Source organism: Elephas maximus, chromosome 12, assembly GCF_024166365.1.
Source record: "Elephas maximus indicus isolate mEleMax1 chromosome 12, mEleMax1 primary haplotype, whole genome shotgun sequence".
Taxonomy (NCBI): Eukaryota; Metazoa; Chordata; class Mammalia; order Proboscidea; family Elephantidae; genus Elephas; species Elephas maximus.
The window spans coordinates 110,582,184-110,603,553 of NC_064830.1; the positions used below are offsets into that span (position 1 = coordinate 110,582,184).

A 21,370-nucleotide genomic window follows, 5' to 3' on the forward strand; every position below is an offset into this window, starting at 1 on the left:
TAGTAGATAAGAACTACTTTAGGTGAAGGGAAAGACAGCACACAGTACAGGGGAGGTCAGCACAACTGGACTAAACCAAAAGCAAAGAAGTTTCCTGAATAAACTGAATGCTTCGAAGGCCAGCATAGCAGGGGCAGGGGTCTGGGGACCATGGTTTCAGGGGACATCTAAGTCAACTGGCATAATAAAATCTATTAAGAAAACATTCTGCATCCCACTTTGAAGAGTGGCGTCTGGGGTCTTAAACGCTAGCAAGCAGCCATCTAAGATGCATCAATTGGTCTCAACCCACCTGGATCAAAGGAGAATGAAGAACACCAAGGACACAAGGTGATTACAAGCCTAAGAGACAGAAAGGGCCACATGAACCAGACACTACATCACCCTGAGACCAGAAGAACTAGATGGTGCCCGGCTACAACTGATGACTGCCCTGACAGGGAACACAACAGAGAACCCCTGAGGGAGCAGGAGAGCAGTAGGATGCAGACCCCAAATTCTCATAAGACCAGACTTAATGGTCTGATACTAGAAGGACCCCAATGGTCATGGCCCCCAGACCTTCTGTTGCCCCAGGACAGGAACCATTCCTGAAGCCAACTCTTCAGACATGGATTGGACTGGACAATGGAATGGAGAGGGATGCTGGTGAGGAGTGAGCTTCTTGGATCGGGTGGACACTTGAGACTACGTTGGCATCTCCTGCCTGGAAGGGAGATGAGAGGGTGGAGGGGGTTAGAAGCCGGCGAAATGGACACGAAAAGAGAGAGTGGAGGGAGACAGCGGGCTGTCTCATTAGGGGGAGAGTAATTGGGAGTGTGTAGCAAGGCGTATATGGGTTTTTGTGTGAGAGACTAACTTGATTTGTAAACTTTCACTTAATGCACAATAAAAATTATAAAGAAAAAAAAAAAGCCTGCGTTTCTCTGCCTTGGCTAACCTATCACCCTGCTAGAACCATCCAGCACATAAGCATTCTTGGGTGCCTGCCTGTCCTACCACTCTCCTTGGGCAGACAGGTTTGGATTTGAGAAGAGGTGACAAGGTGAGTGGTTGTGCCCTGATGCACCCAGGCCTCTCAGGTTGTTAAGACATTTCTAGCCACGCTGCTGTGGTGACAGCCACCTGATACAAGCACAACCACCATGAGGCTTTGTGCTACTAGCCCAGGCAGGGAAGCTGCTTTCAAATAAACTGGCCAGCAAGATGAACAATGAGTCCCGGACCACGAATGCTGTGGCCCTCAGGCTGTGACTCTGTTGTTTCTCCTTCTGCTCCTGGATGCTACATCCAACCCCTGGCTGGTTATCTTCCCCTGTGGAGGTCCCAGCCTCATAGGCCCGTCACAGTGAACAAGTCCAAAGATAAACCTTTCTTCCCCGTTTTCACGATCTTCTCTTTCTCTTATGTCTTCTGTCTCAGTTAATGGTTTCTACCTCCATTTAGTTGCTCGAGGTAGAAACTTCAAAACCAAACCAAACCCGCTGCCGTAGAGTTGATTCAGATTCACAGTGACCCTACAGGACAGCGTAGAACTGCTCCATAGGGTTCCCAAATCTGTAATCTTCATGGAGAGGCTGGTAGGTTTCAACCACTGACCTTTTGGTTAGCAGCCAAGCGCTTAAGCACTGTGCCACTAGGGCTCCACTTCAAAGTCGGCCTTAATTCCTCCATTGACATTCCCTCCACTCCACCCCATCTAATTAAGTCTCATGTTCATAAATTCTTCCTTGTAAATAGCTTACAATCCATGTCTTCCTTCTCCATACCAACTGTTTCTGTGCTAAGACTTTGAACAACAGCCTCTTAACTGGCCTCCCTGCTTCCAGTCTCTTCCCGTCCAATTCATCTACCACACTTCCAAGTGAGACCCCTGCCCCTGCCTTACCCACCCCAAAAGAAAAAAAACCCTTCCATAGTTCACTTGGCACTCAAGGTCCTTACTAATCTGGCCTCATCTCGCTCTGTTCTAGTTTACCTTCTCCAGTCCTCCTGCCCCTCCCACCCCAACAACGAGGTCCTGATCCACCAATGCCCTTCCCACTATCCAGCTTGGAAGATTCTTTCTTACCCTTCAGGACCCATCTCAGATGTCACCTCCTCTGTGAAACCCTCTCTGACCCATCCAGACATAGCCAGCTACTCAGGAGTCCCTTCCCACAATGAGCGACTCTTGTGAACCCCCTGCATCACCCTGGGATGGGATGGTCTGTGCCCTGGGCTCTCTCTCCACTGGCCTGGGAGCTCCCCCAGGCAGGGGCTTTGTCTCACAGGCCACTGCATCCTTAGTGCCCTGCCCTTATCTGTCCCACCCAGGGCTCTCTTCAGCCTCCTTTCCACATGCACATCACTGCTTCACGTTTAACCTCAACTGAAAAGTAGGGAATGGATCCAGGAAGCTTCCAGTTACAAATCCCTACAGAAGGTTCAACGCAGGCGGCCTGGTCGAGGCTGACACCTACCGGTGAAGAGTGGTTCTACACCTTGTTATTAGGTGTCCTCAAGTGTGTTTTGACTCTTAAGGACCTTACGCATAACAGACTGAAGCTCTGCTTGGTCCTGTGCCATCCTCACAATCGTTGCTGTTAGAGTCCGTTGTTGCAGCCACTGTGTCAGTCCATCTCGTCGAGGGTCTTCCTCTTTTTCGATGACCCTCTTACCTTACCAAGCATGATGTCCTTCCCTAGGGACTGATCCCTCCTGATAACATACAGAGTATGTGAGATGAAGTCTGGCTGCCCTCACTTCTAAGGAGCACTCTGGCTGTACGTCTTCCAAGACAGACTCGTTTGTTCTTCTGACACTCCACGGTGTATTTAATATTCCTTGCTAACACTATAATTCCGATGCGTTGATTCTTCTTCAGGCTTCCTTGTTCACTGTCCAGCTTTCCCATGCATATGAGGCGACTGAAAATATTATGGCTTTGGTCACGTGCACCTTAGTTCTCAAACTGACATCTTTGGTTTTCAACACATTAAAGAGGTCTTTTGCAGCAGATATGCCCAGTGCCATACGTCATTTGACTTCTTGACTGCTGCTTGCATGGGCGCTGGTTGTGGACCCAATAAAGGGAAATCCTTGACAACTACAATACTTTCTCAGTTTATCATGATGTCACTTATTGGTCCAGTTGTGAGGGTTTTTGTTTTTCTCATGTTGGGGTGTAATCTGAAGCTTAGCTTACCTCACGTTGGGGTATAACCTGAACCTTAGCTATCCTCATGTTGGGGTGTAATCTGAAGCTTAGTTTTCCTCTTGTTGGGGTGTAATCTGAAGCTTAGCTCTCCTCATGTTGGGGTGTAATCTGAAGCTTAGTTTTCTTCATGTTGGGGTGTAATCTGAAGCTTAGCTTTCCTCTTGTTGGGGTGTAATCTGAAGCTTAGCTCTCCTCATGTTGGGGTATAATCTGAAGCTTAGTTTTCCTCATGTTGGGGTGTAATCTGAAGCTTAGCTCTCCTCATGTGGGGGTGTAATCTGAAGCTTAGTTTTCCTCTTGTTGGGGTGTAATCTGAAGCTTAGCTTTCCTCAGGTTGGGGTATAATCTGAAGTTTAGTTTTCCTCATGTTGGGGTGTAATCTGAAGCTTAGTTTTCCTCATGTTGGGGTGTAATCTGAAGCTTAGTTTTCCTCATGTTGGGGTACAATCTGAAGCTTAGTTTTCCTCATGTTGGGGTATAATCTGAAGCTCAGATTTCCTCATGTTGGGGTACAATCTGAAGCTTAGTTTTCCTCATGTTGGGGTGTAATCTGAAGCTTAGTTTTCGTCATGTTGGGGTGTAATCTGAAGCTTAGCTTTCCTCATGTTGGGGTGTAATCTGAAGCTTAGCTTTCCTCATGTTGGCGTGTAACCTGAAGCTTAGCTTTCCTCATGTTGGGGTGTAATCTGAAGCTTAGCTTTCCTCATGTTGGGGTGTAACCTGAATCTTAGTTTTCCTCATGTTGGGGTGTAATTTGACTCGTAGCTTTCCTCATGTTGGGGTGTAATCTGAAGCTTAGTTTTCCTCACGTTGGGGTGTAATCTGAAGCTTAGTTTTCCTCATGTTGGGGTGTAATCTGAATCTTAGTTTTCCTCATGTTGGGGTGTAATCTGACTCGTAGCTTTCCTCATGTTGGGGTGTAATCTGAAGCTTAGTTTTCCTCATGTTGGGGTGTAATCTGAATCTTAGCTTTCCTCATGTTGGGGTGTAATCTGAAGCTTAGTTTTCCTCATGTTGGGGTGTAATCTGAAGCTTAGCTTTCCTCTTGTTGGGGTATGATCTGAAGCTTAGTTTTCCTCATGTTGGGGTGTGATCTGAAGCTTAGTTTTCCTCATGTTGGGGTGCGATCTGAAGCTTATCTTTCCTCACGTTGGGGCGTAATCTGAAGCTTAGTTTACCTCATGTTGGGGTGTAATCTGAACCTTAGCTTTCCTCCTGTTGGGGTATAATCTGAAGCTCAGTTTTCCTCATGTTGGGGTGTAATCTGAAGCTTAGTTTTCCTCATGTTGGGGTGTGATCTGAAGCTCAGTTTTCCTCATGTTGGGGTGTAATCTGAAGCTTAGTTTTCCTCATGTTGGGGTGTAATCTGAACCTTAGCTTTCCTTATGTTGGGGTATAATCTGAAGCTTAGCTCTCCTCATGTTGGGGTGTAGTCTGAATCTTAGTTTTCCTCACGTTGGGGCGTAATCTGAAACTCAGTTTTCCTCATGTTGGGGTATAATCTGAAGCTTAGGTTTCCTCATGTTGGGGCATAATCTGAAGCTTAGCTTTCCTCATGTTGGGGTGTAATCTGAAGCTTAGTTTTCCTCATGTTGGGGTGTAATCTGAAGCTTAGCTCTCCTCATGTTGGGGTATAATCTGAATTTTAGCTTTCCTCAGGTTGGGGTGTAATCTGAAGCTTAGCTTTCCTCCTGTTGGGGTGTAATCTGAAGCTTAGTTTTCCTCACGTTGGGGCGTAATCTGAAGCTCAGTTTTCCTCATGTTGGGGTGTAATCTGAAGCTTAGCTTTCCTCATGTTGGGGTATAATCTGAAGCTTAGTTTTCCTCATGTTGGGGTGTAATCTGAAGCTTAGTTTTCGTCATGTTGGGGTGTAATCTGAGGTTTAGCTTTCCTCATGTTGGGGTGTAATCTGAAGCTTAGTTTTCCTCATATTGGGGTGTGATCTGAAGCTTAGCTTTCCTCATGTTGGGGTATAATCTGAATCTTAGTTTTCCTCATGTTGGGGTGTAATCTGAGGTTTAGGTTTCCTCATGTTGGGGTGTAATCTGAAGCTTAGCTTTCCTCATGTTGGGGTGTAATCTGAAGCTTAGTTTTCCTCATGTTGGGATTCAATCTGAAGTTTAGCTCTACCAATAGGTGCAGATGAGCCTCAAGGACAGACTGAAGGCAGGGCCTCATACAGCCTTTCAACAAAACGCACCGAGCCCATTGTCGTGAAGTTGATTCCAACTTACAGAGACCCTAAAGGACAGAGCGGAACTGCCTCACAGGGTTTCCAAAGGACAGCTGGTGGATTCGAACTGCCAACCTTTTGATTAGCAGCCAAACTCTTAACTACTGTACCATCAGGGCTCCATAGGGCACTTTAGAGACGTGAAATTCCATGAACTCCCAGTAATGAAGTTTAAGGTAAAAAACATTTCCTACAAAAGGGCCTATGTTATTACGCTACTACTTTTTTTTTTTTTTTTTTAAGAAGCATAGCCCTGGTAGCATAGTGGTTAAGAGCTCAGGCTGCTAACCAAAAGGTTGGCAGTTTGAATCCACCAGCTGGTCCTTGGAAATCCTAGGGGCAGTTCTACTCTGTCCCATAGGATTTCTGTGACTAGATGTCACACAACAACAACAACAAGAAGCATATGCAGAGGGGTATAAAGTTTACGAAATGCTTTTTTGTCCATTATCTCATTCGACCCTTAAAAAAACAGGCAAGGTGACAGAAGCCTATTATTACCCTTACATCTGTTTTGCAGGTGAGATGTGTGGATGAAAGAGTGTAAAACTGAAACCTGGGGAAGGCAATGGAATATGGAGGGGTAGTTGAAAGGTTGTTTAGCTTTGCCTATAGTGTTTTAATTTTCTATAAGGAAAATATATATGACGATATATTATTACTTGCATAACAATAATAGGTATTAAAAAAAAAGTATAAGCTCTTGAATTCAGACAGACCTCAAGGTGAATTATGGCTCTACTAGTTTCCAGATATGGGCAAGTTCCTTAACCTCTCTGAATTTCAGTTCCTTACCTGCAAAGTGGGGATAATAAACATTATAGCTGCAGGGCTGATGTGAGAATTAAGCAAAGCAATGCATGTAGAGCACCCAGCAGAGTAGGAGGCCGGCCCAGGGTTCAGTTCGATATACCTATCTCTAGATTCATTTGGTGACTAGTTTCTAGATTAAAAAAAAAAAAAACAAAAAAAACTCTTCTCTGAAAGTTTGGTAGAATTCTCCAGTGAAGCCGTCAGGGCCAGGGCTCTTTTTTGTTGGGAGTTTTTAAATTACCTTTTCAATCTCTTTTGTTATGGGTTTATTTAGTTGTTCTGTCTCTGTGTTGGTTTAGGTAGGTAGTGTGTTTCTAGAAATTTGTTCATTTCCTCTAGGTTTTCAAATTGTTAGAGACAATTTTTCATAATATTCTGGTATGATTCTTTTAATTTCAGTTGGGTCTGTTGTGATATTGCCCATCTCATTTTTTATTCGAGTTATTTGCTTCATCTCCTGTTTTTCTTTTGTCACTCTGACCAATGGTTTATCTATTCTGTTAATCTTTTCAAAGAACCAGCTTTTGGTCTTGCTAATTCTTTCAATTGTTTTTTTGTCCTCTATTTCATTTAATTCTGCTCTATTTTATTATTTGCTTTCTTCTGGTGCCTGAGGATTTCTTTTGTTGCTTTCTATTTGTTCAAGTTGTAGGGATAATTCTTTGATTTGGGCCCTTTCTTCTTTTTGGATGTGTGCATTTATTGCTATAAACTGATCTCTGAGCACTGCTTTAGCTGTGTCCCAAAGGTTCTGATAGGAAGTATTTTCATTTTCATTGGGTTCTATTAATTCATTTCATCCTTAATTTTTCTACAATACAATCATTTTTGAGCAAAGTGTTGTTCAGTTTCCATGTGTTTGATTTCTTTTCCCTGTTTTTTCTATTATTGACTTCTAGTTTTATGGGTTTATGGTCAGAGAAGATGCTTTGTAATATTTTGATGTTTTGGATTCTGTTAAGGCTTGCTTTAGGGCCTAATTAATGTGGTCTACTCTAGAGAATGTTCTATGTGGGTTGGAAAAGAAAGTATACTTGGATGCTGTTGGGTGGAGTGTTCTGTATATGTCTATGCGGTCAAGTTGGTTGATTGTGGCATTCAGATCTTCCATGTCTTTACTGAGCTTCTTTCTGGATGTTCTGTCCTTCACAGAAAGTGGTGTGTTAAAGTCTCCTACTGTTATTGTGGAGCTGTCTATCTTGCTTTTCAATGCTGTTAGGGTTTGTTTTATGTATCTTGAAGCCCTCCGTTGGGTGCATAAATATTTAATATGGTAACATCCTCCTAGTATATTGTCCCTTTAATCATTATAAAGTATCCTTCCTTATCCTTTCTGGTAGATTTAACTTTGAAGTTCGTTTTGTCAGAAATTAGTATTGCTCTACTCCTGCTCTTTTTTGATTGTTGTTTGCTTGATATATTTTTTTCCACCCTTTGGTTTGTGTCTTTAAGTCTAAGGTGTGTCACCTGTAGGTAGCATATAGGCAGATTGTGTTTTTTAATCCATTCTGCAGCTCTCTGTCTCTTTATGGTGCATTTAGTCCATTTACATTCAGTGTGATTATAGATAGGCATGAGTTCAGTGCTGTCATTTTGATGTCTTTTTTTGTGTGCTGTTGACAGTTTCTTTTTTCCACTTATTTTTTTGTGCTGAGTAGTTTTTCTTTGTAAACTGTGTTCCTCTTTTTCATTGTTGTTGATTTTGTTTTTTCTGAGTCTTTATTTTTTTTTCGTATTTCATTTTGATGTGTAGGATTGTTAGTCTCCTTTGTGGTTACCTTATTATTTACCCCTATTCTTCTAAGTTTAAACCTAACATGTATCTCCCTATATCGCCTTGATTTCCTCTCCATATGAAAGATCTATGATTATTTAGTTCCTCTTTAATGATTTAATGTTGTCATCTTTTACATGACACCGCTGACACCCTGTTTTGATCTTTTTTTTTTTTTTTTTAAATCTTGTTTTATTTTTGTGATTTTCCTATCTGCGTTGATATCTGGTTGCTCTGTCCTGCATTCTAGTGTTGGGTTGACTTCTGATATTATTGATTTGCTAACCAGAGAATTCTCTTTAGTATTTCTTGTAGTTTTGGTTTGGTTTTTGCAAATTCCCTAAACTTCTGTTTACCTGGAAATATCCTAATTTCGCCTTCATATTTGAGAGACAGTTTTGCTGCACATATGATTCCTGGCTGGTGATTTTTCTCCTTCAATGCTTTATATATGTCATCCCATTGCCTTCTTGCCTGCATGGTTTCCACCAAGTAGTCCGAGCTTATTCTTATTGACTCTCCTTTGTAGGTGACTTTTTGTTTATCCCTGCCTGCTCTTAAATTTTTCTTTTGTTTTGGTAAGTTTGATGATAACATGTCTTGGTGACTTTCTTTTGCGATCTGCCTTGTATGGGGTTCAATGAGCATCTTGGATAGATATCTTCTCATGTTTCATGATGTCAGGGAAGTTTTCTGCCAACAAAGCTTCAACAATTCTCTCTGTATTTTCTGTTATCCCTCCCTGTTCTGGTACTCCAATCACTCGTAGGTTATTTCTCTTGATAGAATTCCAGATGATTCTTAGGGTTTCTTCATTTTTTAAATTCTTTTATCTGATTTTTCTTCAGATATATTGTTGCCAAGTGTCTATCTTCAATATTGCTAATTCTGACTTCCATTGCCTCAATTCTGCTCTGCTGACTTCCTACTAAGTCATCTAATTCTGAAATTTTACTGTTATTATTCTGAATTTCTGATTGCTGTCTCTCTATGGATTCTTGCAGGCAGCCTATCAAATTTTTCACTATATTCTCAAATAATCTTAATTTCCTCAACTGGTTCATCTGTGTGCTCCTTGGCTTGTTCTGCATTTTGCCTGATCTCCTTCCTGATCTCTTGAAGAGTTCTGTATATTAACCTTTTATATTCTACATCTGGTAATTCCAGGAATACATTTTCATCCAGAAGATTCCTTTTTGTTTTGGGAGTTTGTTGAAGCAATCATGGTCTGCTTCTTTATGCGATTTGATATTGACTGTTGTCTCTGACCCATCTATAAGGTATTGTATTAATTTATGTTTGCTGTTTTTTTTTTTTTTTTTTTAGTGTCCTAGCTTCTTGCTTTGTTTTGTTTTGATATACCCGAATAGGTTAGTAGAGTGAGCTAACTTGATTACTGGAGCCTTTGAAGCACTAATGTCCTGTCACTAGTTGGCTAGAGCTGTTACCAGGTCTATGAGCCCAGGAGTCTATTCACTATTCTTTTATAGATTCAGTTCAGGTGTCCAGGTAGTCAGTCACCCTAGTGTGTGGTGTAGGCTCTCACCTACGACCTTAGAGGAGCAGTGGTGATTGACATATGCACAGGTTTCTGGTTGCAGCAGGGGGTCATACCCTTAGGAAGGAAGGGGGCTGCCAATGTTTCCCTGAGTGTCTGTGAGGAAGGTGTGTTCCTTTTCTCTAGAGCGCTCTGGTGGGCGGGCTCTGCAGCTGTTCCATAAGCACCCACTGCTTTTAACGGTAAGGACTGGGAGGTACCACTTATCCTTGGACCCCTGTTGTGGGTGGCTAGGTGGCATGAGTGGAGCCACTAGTCCTCAGGCTCCTGCTGTGGGTAGATGAGGGCCCTGTTTAATAGGCAGAGTGGTATGAAACATCAAAAACCTGCCTCCCCACCGCACAGCTGAAACAGTTACAGTCAGATCTCAAACAGATTTCACCTTTGCAATATAATGCCCGATCCTATCTGCTGTAATGGGGCCGCCTGGAACCATGCAGGGGTGAAAGACAAAGTCTTTGGACTGCTTGTGCCTGGACAGGAGCCACTTCTGCTCTGAGTTTCCAGATTAGGGAAGTCAGCAGAGTATTTTTCCCATGTTTGTTAATTTGTTCCTTCTCAAAGGCTGGGAGAATGGCTCAGGAAGCGCAGCAGGACCTATTTCAGGCCCAGGGAAATCAACTGTCACTGAAGCCAGCTGGGGCAGAGAGAGAAAGGATCAGATAGATGAGAGAGAGTTCTTTCAAAAGGAGGAGATATTAGATCCATGCAGTAAATTAGATAAAATCACTTATCTTGTGCTCAGAGCACTGTTTTATCTCAGATTCCAGAGGTGTACGTAGATTTTGTGCGCTGGCTTGGCCCTGCTATGGTTGCGCCAGGGGACTGGGACTGTGCCACCTCTCTTGCCTTCTTTTGCTGAAGCAGCCACATCCTGAACGCCACCACCAGCTCTGCCACTGTCGTGCCAGAAGATCAGGGGTGCGCCACTTTGCTTGCCTTCTTTCACTGAAGCAGCTGCAACTCTGAACACCACCACCAGCCCCTCTGTGGCTGCACCAGGGAATCAGGGGTGAGGCGCTCCCATTGACTTGGCAACTTCTTACTGCTTCTGCACCATCTCTCCCTCCCCATCACTCAGTCTGGTTTCTTAACTTTGCCTTTGATGTTCAGGGTTCCTAGCTTGTCATATATATAATCTATTCACTTGTTTTTTAGGGTCTTTGTTGTAAGACAGACCACTGGAATTATCTGACTACCCCAATGTCTTTGCCTCTCCTCAGATTGGAACTCTTATGCACTGTTGGTAGAAATGCAAAATGGTACAACCACTTTGGAAAACGATATGGCGCTTCCTTAAAAAGCTAGAAATAGAAGTGCCGTATGATCCAGCAATCCCATTACTAGGAGTATATCCTAGAGAAGTAAGATCCATCACATGAATAGACATATACACACCCATGTTCCCTGCAGCACTATTCACAATAGCAAAAAAATGAAAACAGCCTAAATGTCCATCAACAGATGAATGGATAAACAAATTATGGTACACACACACAATGGAATACCATGCAATGATAAAGAACAATGATGAATCTGCAAAATATAACATGGATGAACCTGGAGGGCATTATGCTGACTAAAATAAGTCAGTCACAAAAGGGCAAATATTGTGTGAGACCACTATTATAAGAGCTAAAGAAGGCAGGGTCAAGATGGCGGACTAGGTGGACGCTACCGCGGATCCCTCTTGCAACAAAGACTCGGAAAAACAAGTGAATCGATCACATACATAACAATCTACGAACCCTGAACAACAAACACAGATTTAGAGACGGAGAACGAACAAATACGGAGAGGCAGCGATTGTTTTCAGAGCCTGGAGCCAGCGTACCAGTCAGCGGATTTTCTGGAAAAACTAGTTTCCCAGTGATGGCTCGGAGACAGCAGTCCATATCAAACCAAATAAAGAAGCAGACCATGACAGCTTCTCCAACACCCCAAACAAAAGAATCAAAATCTTTCCCACATGAAGATACAATCCTGGAATTATCAGATACAGAATATAAAAAACTAATTTACAGAATGCTTCAAGACATCACAAACAAAATAAGGCAAACTGCAGTAAAAGCCAAGGAACACACTGATAAAACAGTTGAAGAACTCAAAAAGATTATTCAAGAACATAGTGGAAAAATTAATAAGTTGCCAGAATCCATAGAGAGACAGCATGTAGAAATCCAAAAGATTAACAATAAAATTACAGAATTAGACAACGCAATAGGAAGTCAGAGGAGCAGACTCGAGCAATTAGAATGCAAACTGGGACATCTGGAGGACCAGGGAACCAACACCAACATAGCTGCAAAAAAATCAGATAAAAGAATTAAAAAAAAATGAAGAAACCCTAAGAATCATGTGGGACTCTATCAAGAAGGATAACCTGCGGGTGATTGGAGTCCCAGAACAGGGAGGGGGGACAGAAAACACAGAGAAAATAGTTGAAGAACTCCTGACACAAAACTTCCCTGACATCATGAAAGACGAAAGGATATCTATCCAAGATGCTCATCGAACCCCATTTAAGACTGATCCAAAAAGGAAAACACCGAGGCATATTATCATTAAACTTGCCAAAACCAAAGATAAACAGAAAATTTTAAAAGCAGCCAGGGAGAAAAGAAAAGTTTCCTTCAAGGGAGAATCAATAAATTCAGACTACTCAGCAGAAACCATGCAGGCAAGATGGGAATGGGACGACATATACAGAGCACTGAAGGAGAAAAACTGCCAGCCAAGGATCATATATCCAGCAAAACTCTCTCTGAAATATCACGGCGAAATTAAGATATTTACAGATAAACACAAGTTTAGAGAATTTGCAAAAACCAAACCAAAGCTACAAGAAATACTAAAGGATATTGTTTGGTCAGAAAACCAATAATATCAGATACCAGCACAATACAAGGTCACAAAACAGAATGTCCTGATATCAACTCAAAAAGGGAAATCACAAAAACAAACAAATTAAGATTAATTAAAAAAAATAAATAACAATACACATAATAGGGAATCATGGAAGTCAATAGGTAAAAGATCACAATAATCAAAAAGAGGGAATAAATACAGGAGGCATTGAACTACCAGATAGAGAGTGATACAAGGCGATATAGAACGATACAAGTTAGGTTTTTACTTAGAAAAATAGGGGTAAATAATAAGGTAACCACAAAAAGGTATAACAACTCCATAACTCAAGAAAAACGTAACAACTCAACCAACATAAAGTCAAACACTATGAAAATGAGGATCTCACAATTTACTAAGAAAAACGTCTTAGCACAAAAAAGTATGTGGAAAAATGAAATTGCCAACACACATGAAAAGGCATCAAAATGACAACACTAAAAACTTATTTATCTATAATTACACTGAATGTAAATGGACTAAATGCACCAATAAAGAGACAGAGAGTCACGGATTGGATAAAGAAACATGAGCCATCTATATGCTGCCTACAAGAGACACACCTTAGACTTAGAGACACAAACAAACTAAAACTCAAAGGATGGAAAAAAATATATCAAGCAAACAATAAGCAAAAAAGGAGTAGCAATATTAATTTCTGACAAAATAGACTTTAGACTTAAATCCACCACAAAGGATAAAGAAGGACACTACATAATGATAAAAGGGACAATTGATCAGGAAGACATAACCATATTAAATATTTATGCACCCAATGACAGGGCTGCAAAATACATAAATCAAATTTTAACAGAATTGAAAAGTGAGATAGACACCTCCACAATTATAGTAGGAGACTTCAACACACCACTTTCGGAGAAGGACAGGACATCCAGTAAGAAGCTCAATAGAGACACGGAAGACCTACTTACAAGAATCAACCAACTTGAACTCATTGACTTATACAGAACTCTCCACCCAACTGCTGCAAAGTATACTTTTTTTCTAGCGCACATGGAACATTCTCTAGAATAGACCACATATTAGGTCATAAAACAAACCTTTGCAGAGTCCAAAACATCGAAATATTACAAAGCATCTTCTCAGACCACAAGGCAATAAAACTAGAAATCAATAACAGAAAAACTAGGGAAAAGAAATCAAATACTTGGAAACTGAACAACACCCTCCTGAAAAAAGACTGGGTTATAGAAGACATCAAGGAGGGAATAAGGAAATTCATAGAATGCAACGAGAATGAAAATACTTCCTATCAAAACCTCTGGGACACAGCAAAAGGAGTGCTCAGAGGCCAATTTATATCGATAAATGCACACATACAAAAAGAAGAAAGAGCCAAAAGCAGAGAACTGTCCCTACAACTTGAACAAATAGAAACTGAGCAACAAAAGAATCCATCAGGCACCAGAAGAAAACAAATAATAAAAATTAGAGCTGAACTAAATGAATTAGAGAACAGAAAAACAATTGAAAGAATTAACAAAGCCAAAAGCTGGTTCTTCGAAAAAATTAACAAAATTGATAAACCATTGGCTAGACTGACTAAAGAAATACAGGAAAGGAAACAAATAACCCGAATAAGAAACGAGAAGGACCACATCACAACAGAACCAAATGAAATTAAAAGAATCATTTCAGATTACTACGAAAAATTGTACTCTAACAAATTTGAAAACCTAGAAGAAATGGATGAATTCTTGGAAAAACACTACCTACCTAAACTAACACATTCAGAAGTAGAACAACTAAATAGACCCATAACAAAAAAAGAGATTGAAACGGTAATCAAAAAACTGCCAACAAAAAAAAGCCCTGGCCCGGACGGCTTCACTGCAGAGTTCTACCAAACCTTCAGAGAAGAGTTAACACCACTACTACTGAAGGTATTTCAAAGCATAGAAAAGGACGGAATACTACCCAACTCATTCTATGAACCCACCATCTCCCTGATACCAAAACCAGGTAAAGACATTACAAAAAAAGAAAATTACAGACCTATATCCCTCATGAACATAGATGCAAAAATCCTCAACAAAATTCTAGCCAATAGAATCCAACAACACATCAAAAAAATAATTCACCCTGATCAAGTGGGATTTATACCAGGTATGCAAGGCTGGTTTAATATCAGAAAAACCATTAATGTAATCCATCACATAAATAAAACAAAAGCTAAAAACCACATGATCTTATCAATTGATGCAGAAAAGGCATTTGACAAAGTCCAACACCCATTTATGATAAAAACTCTTACCAAAATAGCAATTGAAGGAAAATTCCTCAACATAATAAAGGGCATCTATGCAAAGCCAACAGCCAATATCACTCTAAATGGAGAGAACCTGAAAGCATTTCCCTTGAGAACGGGAACCAGACAGGGATGCCCTTTATCACCGCTCTTATTCAACATCGTACTTGAAGTCCTAGCCAGGGCAATTAGGCTAGACAAAGAAATAAAGGGTATCCGGATGGGCAAGGAGGAAGTAAAGTTATCACTATTTGCAGATGACACGATCGTATACACAGAAAACCCTAAGGAATCCTCCAGAAACCTACTGAAACTAATAGAAGAGTTTGGAAGAGTCTCAGGTTATAAAATAAACATACAAAAATCACTTGGATTCCTCTACATCAACAAAAAGAACACCGAAGAGGAAATCACCAAATCAATACCATTCACAGTAGCCCCCAAGAAGATAAAATACTTAGGAATAAATCTTACCAAGGATGTAAAAGACCTATACAAAGAAAACTACAAAGCTCTACTACAAGAAATTCAAAAGGACATACTTAAGTGGAAAAACATACCTTGCTCATGGATAGGAAGACTTAACATAGTAAAAATGTCTATTCTACCAAAAGCCATCTATACATATAACGCACTTCCGATCCAAATTCCAATGTCATATTTTAAGGGGATAGAGAAACAAATCACCAATTTCATATGGAAGGGAATGAAGCCCCGGATAAGCAAAGCATTACTGAAAAAGAAGAAGAAAGTGGGAGGCCTCACTCTACCTGATTTCAGAACCTATTATACAGCCACAGTAGTCAAAACAGCCTGGTACTGGTACAACAACAGGCACATAGACCAGTGGAACAGAACTGAGAACCCAGATATAAATCCATCCACGTATGAGCAGCTGATATTTGACAAAGGACCAGTGTCAGTAAATTGGGGAAAAGACAGTCTTTTTAACAAATGGTGCTGGCATAACTGGATATGCATTTGCAAAAAAATGAAACAGGACCCATACCTCACACCACGCACAAAAACTAACTCCATGTGGATCAAAGACCTAAACATAAAGACTAAAACGATAAAGATCATGGAAGAAAAAATAGGGACAACCCTAGGAGCCCTAATACAAGGCATAAACAGAATACAAAACATTACCAAAAATGATGAAGAGAAACCCGATAACTGGGAACTCCTAAAAATCAAACATCTTTGCTCATCTAAAGACTTCACCAAAAGAGTAAAAAGACCACCTACAGACTGGGAAAGAATATTCAGCTATGACATCTCAGACCAGCGCCTGATCTCTAAAATCTACATGATTCTGTCAAAGCTCAACCACAAAAAGACAAACAACCCAATCAAGAAGTGGGCAAAGGATATGAACACACATTTCACTAAAGAAGATATTCAGGCAGCCAACAGATACATGAGAAAATGCTCCCGATCATTAGCCATTAGAGAAATGCAAATTAAAACTACGATGAGATTCCATCTCACTCCAACAAGGCTGGCATTAATCCAAAAAACACAAAATAATAAATGTTGGAGAGGCTGTGGAGAGATTGGAACTCTTATACACTGCTGGTGGGAATGTAAAATGGTACAACCACTTTGGAAATCTATCTGGCGTTATCTTAAACAGTTAGAAATAGAACTACCATACAACCCAGAAATCCCACTCCTCGGAATATACCCTAGAGATACAAGAGCCTTCACACAAACAGATATATGCACACCCATGTTTATTGCAGCTCTGTTTACAATAGCAAAAAGCTGGAAGCAACCAAGGTGTCCATCAACGGATGAATGGGTAAATAAATTGTGGTATATTCACACAATGGAATACTATGCATCGATAAAGAACAGTGACGAATCTGTGAAACATTTCATAACATGGAGGAACCAGGAAGGCATTATGCTGAGCGAAATTAGTCAGAGGCAAAAGGACAAATATTGTATAAGACCACTATTATAAGATCTTGAGAAATAGTAAAAACTGAGAAGAACACATACTTTTGTGGTTGGTTATGAAGGGGGGAGGGAGGGAGGGAGGGAGTGGGCTTTTTATTGTTTAATCAGTAGATAAGAACTGCTTTGGGTGAAGGGAAAGACAATACTCAATACATGGAAGGTCAGCTCAATTGGACTGGACCAAAAGGAAAGAAGTTTCCGGGATAAAATGAACGCTTCAAAGGTCAGCGGAGCAGGTGCGGGGGTCTGGGGAAAATGGTTTGAGGGGACTTCTATGTCAATTGGCAAAATAATTCTATTATGAAAACATTCTGCATCCCACTTTGAAATGTGGCGTTTGGGGTCTTAAAGGCTAACAAGCGGCCATCTAAGATGCATCAATTGGTCTCAACCCACCTGGAGCAAAGGAAAATGAAGAACACCAAGGTCACACGACAACTAGGAGCCCAAGAGACAGAAAGGGCCACATGAACCAGAGACCTACATCACCCTGAGACCAGAAGAACTAGTTGGTGCCCGGCCACAATCGATGACTGCCCTGACAGGGAGCACAACAGAGAACTCCTGAGGGAACAGGAGATCAGTAGGATGCAGATCCCAAATTCTTATAAAAAGACCATACTTAATGGTCTGACTGAGACTGGAGGAATCCCGGCGGCCATGCTCCCCAGACCTTCTGTCGGCACAGGACAGGAACCATCCCCGAAGACAACTCATCAGACATGAAAGGGACTGGTCAGCGGGTGGGAGAGAGATGCTGATGAAGAGTGAGCTAATTATATCAGGTGGACACTTGAGAGTGGGTTGGCAGCTCTTGTCTGGAGGGGGGATGGGAGGGTAGAGAGAGTTGGAAGCTGGCAAAATTGTCACGAAAGGAGAGACTGAAAGGGCTGACTCAATAGGGGAAGAGCAGGTGGGAGTATGGAGTAAGATGTATGTAAACTTATATGTGACAGACTAATTGGATTTGTAAACGTTCACTTGAAGCTTAATAAAAGTTAAAAAAAAACTTAAAAAAAAAAAAGAGCTAAAGAAAAGGTTTATACACAGGAAAAAGCATTCTTTGATGGTTATGCTGGGGAAGGGGAGGGACAATCACCAACCAGATAGTAGACAAGTGTCAGCTTCGGTGAAGGGAAGAACAACACAAAATATAGGGGAAGTGAGCACAACTGGACTAAAGCAAACGCATGTAAGTTTCCTACACACATCCAAACACTTTGATGGACCGAGTAGCTAGGGCTGGGGCCTGGGGACCATAGTCTTAGGGAACATCTAGTCTAACGAGCATAACAATGTTGACAAAGAAAATGTTTTACATCCCACTTTGGTGAATAGCATCTGGGGTCTTCAAAGCCTGCAAGAAGCCATCTAAGATACATCTGTTGGTTCCATCCCCCCGGACAATGAAGAAAACCAAATTTTTATAAACAGGTAAAAAGAAAATGAGTGCAGCTTAGGCTGCAAGCTGTAAGCAATAAATGAGATGCTAGGGCATGACCAAAAAAATCCTAAAGCCAAAGGGGGATGAGGTGAAGTCAAAGATAGGTAGAAAATGCAGATCCAAGACCCCACAGTTAAGGAAGTGCTAGAAAGGAGAGTAACCTGCAAGGTGAGGAATAAAATTCCCACCTCTTACAGTCATGCTATAGTTACACATGGGTTCAGCTTCAATGTCTTCTTAGCTAAAACCTTTTAGGTTGAACTGCTGGAAAACCTTTCTCTTGACCTCTTGGAGAACGTCTCAAATTTTATAAGGAATCTTAGTTACTTGCTTTCATTATGCAAATTTCATTTTACAGGAACCTCTCAGCAATATCCAGGTGCTAGTGACATGGTAAGAAAATATGAAGCTGAGCAGCTCTCTCAGGGAAGCCTCAGGTCACAAAGGCAGCTGGTGGCATGGAGGTGCTCTCTCTGGATGTGTCTGCTGAGCCCTGGATCTCTGTGGACACATGCCATGAAGCACAAGAGCCTTGGGGGTTGCCACAGCTACCTTCAGAAGCCTCACCCTCTGGGTTGTCAGCAGCTTAATTCACCTGATCTGATGCCACAGCTACAGGTGCTGGGCCTGCAGGAACTCTGGGTTCCCCTGTTGACAGGTCACGATTTCTCCTCTTCACCTGGGCCAATCACACATGGGCTGATACTCACAGGAGGAACTAGAGGGTAATCTCCATAAATTTCCATTTGTCGATATCTAGCCTACATTCCGAGAGCAGGCAGCAGGTTAGGTCCGACACTTGGCCTGTTTCTCCTAGCACTGAACACCAAACAAGCCAAACCAGTTGCCCTGAAGTTGGTTCCAACTCACGGTGATATTGTGTGTGTCAGAGTAGAACTATGCTCCATAAGGTTCTCCATAGATAGGACTTTTTGGAAGTAGATAGCCAGGACTTTCTTCCATGGTGTCTCTGGATGGACTCAAACCACCAACCTTTTGGTTAGTAGCAGAGCACTTAACCATGTGCACCACCCAGGCAACTACAGTGCTCACCATAAAAAAAAAAAAATAGAGCCATCCAAATCTCCTCAAGGGCTCTGGCCTGGCCTCCAAGCAGTTGCTCAGTAAAGACCTAGTCCCTTAAGTCCTAATACAATGGCTACATTGTTGAGCCTGCATTAAACCTACTAACGCCTTCCAGATCACAGGGGTCAAAGGAGCAAGGAACTCACCGGCATCGTGCCAGGCATCCGGCCAGATGCTCTGCCTAGGTTGTTCTATCTAACCTTCCCAGCGATGCTGGGATCTCAGGGCTCATGGTGTTCATTCTACAACATGGACACTGAGCTGCAAAGATGTTAGTGACTAATTCATGGCCTACCTTTCCCAAAGATAAACCCATGCACAGCAAGAGCTAGGATCAATTTCAAATGACTGTCAGCCCTTTAGGAGTGAGACCACTGGGAGTCTCTACGTCAGCTGGGATGCGACTGCCCATGACACCCTCTGGACACCAGCTGGGGATGTCAGAGCTGACCTTTGGTTAACCCAGGAGCTGCAGCATAAATGAGTAATGCAATAATGTCTGGAGTGCCATTTAACTGGGAAAGGCTGAATGTTCTGCAATCAACAGGATCCCTCCAGGACCATGATGTGCCCAGAGGGTGTCCCTGGAAGCCCAGGAGTGCAGCTGGACAGTACCTGGAAATGAACTCTCCTGGTGAGGAAAAAAAGTTCCTGCATGGCACAAATGGTTTGCACTTCACTACTAACCTAAGGTTCGTAGTTCAAACCCACCCAGTGATCTGCTTCTGTAAAGAGTACAACCAAGAAAACCCTGTGGAACAGTTCATGGGGTCATCATGAGTCAGAATCGACTTGATGGCAACAGGTTTGGTCAGGAAGAGGCCTGGGGTCTCCTAGAAAGAAGCGGCAAGAGGTCTGGAGTGTTCCTCTGGCTCTGGCATTGACTGTGAGTGTGCACGAACCCACATGACTTAACCTCAGTCTTATATGTGGACCTCAAAATCTGGAATTCTGCTTCTAGTCCAATCTCCCAGTGGCTGACTTTGGGACTTCAGCTCCTGCAGTTTCTGGACTGTCCCAGAAACGTGCTTCCTTTCAGAGGAAGGATCCATGTAAAGGGGGACTGAGTAGGCAGAAAACAGTTTCAAATCAAGAGAAAGAGAAGTCCACAAGGACCAAACAGGCCACTCGTACAGGAGCTGCTACCAGGCCATGTTGGCCTTGGTTGTGGACAGCTGGCTCATCTGCACAGGGACAGACGGCCTGGCTCACACTGACGAGGGGCACAGGCACCTGCACATGGCCACCTCGATCCTGTGATGTCCCAGGACAGCAGTGTGTGAATGGAGCAGCGTGTGAAGGGGAGGCAGGCGGCTGGAGAAGATCAGGCGCACGGTGTGTAGGCATGAGACTGAACGGCAAGGTGAATACAGTGTGAGACAGAGTGTGATGAGTGGAAGGAGCCAGGTGTAGTCTCTGTAGGAGCAGAGTCATCTCACTGAGCAGATACAGCAGGAGGGAGTTTATTGGTATCCTAGGGCTGCAGCAACAAAATACCACAAAGCAGGTGGCTTATAAGAACGGAAATTTATTGTCTCAAAGTTCTGAAGGCTGGAAGTCCAAGACCAGGGCGTCGACCACATTGATCCTTTCTGAGGTTCTGAGGGAGAATTTATTCCATGCCTCTCTCCTAACTTCTGGTAGCTCCAGGTGTTCCTTGGTATTCTTTGGAATGAACGTGCATCTTCACATTGCTGTCTCTGCTCCTCTTATTTATTTTTAAAATAATATTTTATGTGTTTTTGGTGAAAGTTTACACAGCAAGTTAGGTTCCTAATTGACAATTTCCATACAAATTGTTCAGTGACATTAGTTACATTTTTTACAATGTATCAACATTCTCTTTAATTGTGCTCTGGTTGCTCTATTTCCAGTAGTCTTCTTTCTTTGACCCTTATCTTCTCATCTTTGCTTTAGAGCAAATGTTGACCTTTAGTCTCATAAGACGGTTTTTTAGTAGAGCATTAATCTTACAGGTAATATCCTTTATTTTATGTGCCACTCTGCCATTTTGCTAAAAGGTGATCTCAGGAGATAGTTTCGGGTCAAGGTTTAAAGAATGTCTCTGGGTGATAGTCTCAGGAGTCCTCTGGTCTCACCTGGTCCAGTTAGTCTGGCCTT

The 21,370-nt window shown here is 42.0% G+C and overlaps 1 protein-coding gene and 1 long non-coding RNA gene across 8 annotated transcripts in view; both read right to left on the reverse strand.

Annotated features, from left to right (window-relative positions):
* Positions 1 to 21,370, reverse strand: part of HIP1 (huntingtin interacting protein 1) — a 264,035-nt gene that overhangs the window by 120,406 nt on the left and 122,259 nt on the right. The gene's annotated exons all lie outside the window — the stretch shown is intronic.
* LOC126087341 (uncharacterized) lies at positions 3,161 to 12,527 on the reverse strand. 6 transcript variants are annotated; one of them, XR_007519730.1, is made up of 3 exons: positions 3,920 to 12,527; positions 3,852 to 3,885; positions 3,161 to 3,171 (listed from the first exon to the last, which is right to left on the reverse strand). It is a non-coding gene; the product is annotated as an uncharacterized LOC126087341 (long non-coding RNA). The 6 variants fall into 6 exon arrangements; XR_007519731.1 differs by lacking the exon at positions 3,161 to 3,171 and adding an exon at positions 3,263 to 3,273; XR_007519732.1 differs by lacking the exon at positions 3,161 to 3,171 and adding an exon at positions 3,331 to 3,341.